General features: G+C 46.7%; 1 non-coding gene across 1 annotated transcript; it reads left to right on the top strand.

Annotated features, from left to right (window-relative positions):
- The first annotated feature begins 2,363 nt into the window (after positions 1-2,363).
- Positions 2,364-2,437, top strand: Trnat-ugu. Its single transcript has one exon. It is a non-coding gene; the product is annotated as a tRNA-Thr (tRNA).
- The last annotated feature ends 287 nt before the right edge of the window (positions 2,438-2,724 follow it).

Below are 2,724 nucleotides of genomic sequence, written 5' to 3'. Positions count from 1 at the left end.
ATGTTGAATAATGTTTTCCGTGCAGCCACAGGACATCGTGTTACAACTGTGCGTAATAGGCTGCATGATGCTCAACTTCACTCCCGACGTCCATGGGGAGATCGATCTTTGCAATCGTGACACCATGCAGCGCGGTACAGACGGGCCCAACAACATTCCGAATGGACAGCTCAGGACTGGCATCACGTTCTCTTCACCAATGAGTGACGCATAAGCCTTCAACCGGACAATCGTCAGAGACGTGTTTGGAGGCAATCCGGTCAGGCTGAACGCCTTAGACACACTGTCCAGCGAGTGCAGCAAGGTGGAGATTCCCTGCTGTTTTGGGGTGGCTATATGTGGGGCCGACATACGCCGCTAGTGGTCACGGAAGGCGCCGTAACGGCTCTACGGCACGTGAATGCCACCGTCCGACCGATAGTGAAACCATATCGGCAGCGTATTGGCGAGGCATTCGTCTTCATGGACGACAATTCGCGCCCCCATCGTGCACATCTTGTGAATGACTTCCTTCCGGATAACGACATCGCCCGACTAAAGTGGCCAGCATGTCTCCAGACATGAACCCTATCGAACCCTGCCTGGGATTGACTGAAAAGGGCTGTTTCTGGATGACGTGCCCCACCAACCACTCTGAGGGATCTACCTCGAATCGCCGTTGAGGAGGGGGACACTCTGGAGCCAGTGCCTTGATGAACTTGTGAATAGTATGCCACGATTAAAACAGGTAAAACTCAACGCAAAATGACGTGCTACTGGGTAATAGAGGTACCGGTGTGCACAGCAATCTGGGCCACCACCTGTGAAGGTCTCGCTGTATGTTGGTACAACATGCAATGTGTGGTTTTCATGAGCAATAAAAAGGCGGAAATGATGTCTATGAGCCGGCCGGGGTGGCCGAGCGGTTCTAGGCGCTACAGTCTGGAACCGCGCGACCGCTACGATCGCAGGTTCGAATCCCGCCTCGGGCATGGATGTGTGTGATGTCCTTAGGTTAGTTAGGTTTAAGTAGTTCTAAGTTCTAGGGGACTGATGACCTCATAAGTTAAGTCCCATAGTGCTCAGGGCCATTTGAACCATTTTTTGATGTCTATGTTGATCTCTATTCCAATTTTCTGTACAGATTCCGGAACTCTGGGAAATGAGGTGACTCAAACTTTTTTTTATGTGTATAGATGTAGGACTAGTTTTTTGCCCGCAGCTTTGCCGGCGTACGCGTACGTCACATACAGGATGTTTCACATTAACGTTTACAAATCCCCGAAACGACATAGATGACGTTAAAGGAAGTAATTTAATGTAAGACACAGTGGGGTCGGAAATGTCACGAAATACCTCAACATGGAGTAGGAGCAGATTAGTGTTCAACGGCCCCTCGATAACGTGGTCCTTAGAGACGGAGCACAAGGTCGCGTTAGGGAAGTATAGAGAAGGAAATCGGCCGTGCCCTTTCGAAGGAACCTTCCTTGAATTTTCCGTAAGCGATTTAGGGTTATGACGGAAACATGTGACCAAAAGAATTTCTTCCGCTATCGACCACCTCGTTAGCAGCCGACATATATTTAAAGTGAAATATGAAACACTGACGTTGTCCACAGACAATGGTGGTTTAAATCTTACAGATGTATACAATAAAGCACAAGCGCTGTAGGTTTGTGCAACGTACAAACAGTAGGAGTAGTCACCACACTTAGTAAGATAAGGCCATCACTATTAAATGAAACAACGCCGCCCACCCCTTTACTCTCCAGCAGATGTACACTGGATCTTGAACGAATTATACCACCAGAAACAATTCTGACAGAACACAGATAGTCTAAAATGAGAACTCCTGAGAAACATATGACCAAAGTGAAAGTGGTGTACAAGAAATTGATGCTTAATAAAGTAGGAATGTCATAAAACAATAGTATAAAGCCTTCAAATGGGACAAAATCTGGAAGAACGTACACGGTCGGCTGATGCCGACCAATGTAAGGGCAATGTGGTCGATAGAAAATTCCCAATAAATTGAAGGGTGCGTGCGATTTGTGTGACAGATTCTCCATTGTGGCCACCTGCAATCAAACTGACACTGAAGATCATCAGCTTATTTGTATGAAGATGGTATGTTTTTTTCAGACATGTCCTAAAGAACAGATACCATCTTCATATAGATAAGGCTCACTGGCCAATGATCTTCTTCAGTGCGGATGCACTCACATTGCTCAAACTCTTACGGGAATTGGCAGATTGACTGCCGAGAGTAATGAGTATAGTGGCCAGGGGCAGTACAAATGCAGCGTGTGGACAGTAAGTTGGAAACATGGGTCTCACAGGGAGCGTGGCAGAGATTAGTTCCTTCAGTCACGCTATCATCTGTGTCCTCGATGGCTCAGTCGGATAGAGCGTCTGCCATGTAAGCAGGAGATCCCGGGTTCGAGTCCCGATCGGGGAACACGTTTTTAACTGTTCCCGTTGACATTTACCGACGCCTTTAAGCTGATAATGGTCTGGATTTCATCGTAATTTCATCAGTTTATTTGTGGCAATGCAGACAACATAGGACCGTACATGAGTACAAAATTAGGAAGTATCCAAATGACGCCACCCAACATGGTAACACAGAAGAGCCTTCTACATCCAGATGTAAAACCATCTCGAAAATGTAGAAAAATGGTATCAAATGGTTAATGGGAAATACAGCAGAGAGTGTGCCAAAAAGAATTATCCGACTTGACTCGT

This window comes from Schistocerca piceifrons, chromosome 10 (genome assembly GCF_021461385.2).
Source record: "Schistocerca piceifrons isolate TAMUIC-IGC-003096 chromosome 10, iqSchPice1.1, whole genome shotgun sequence".
Lineage (NCBI taxonomy): Eukaryota > Metazoa > Arthropoda > Insecta > Orthoptera > Acrididae > Schistocerca > Schistocerca piceifrons.
This window is presented reverse-complemented; position numbering and strand designations above follow the sequence as displayed.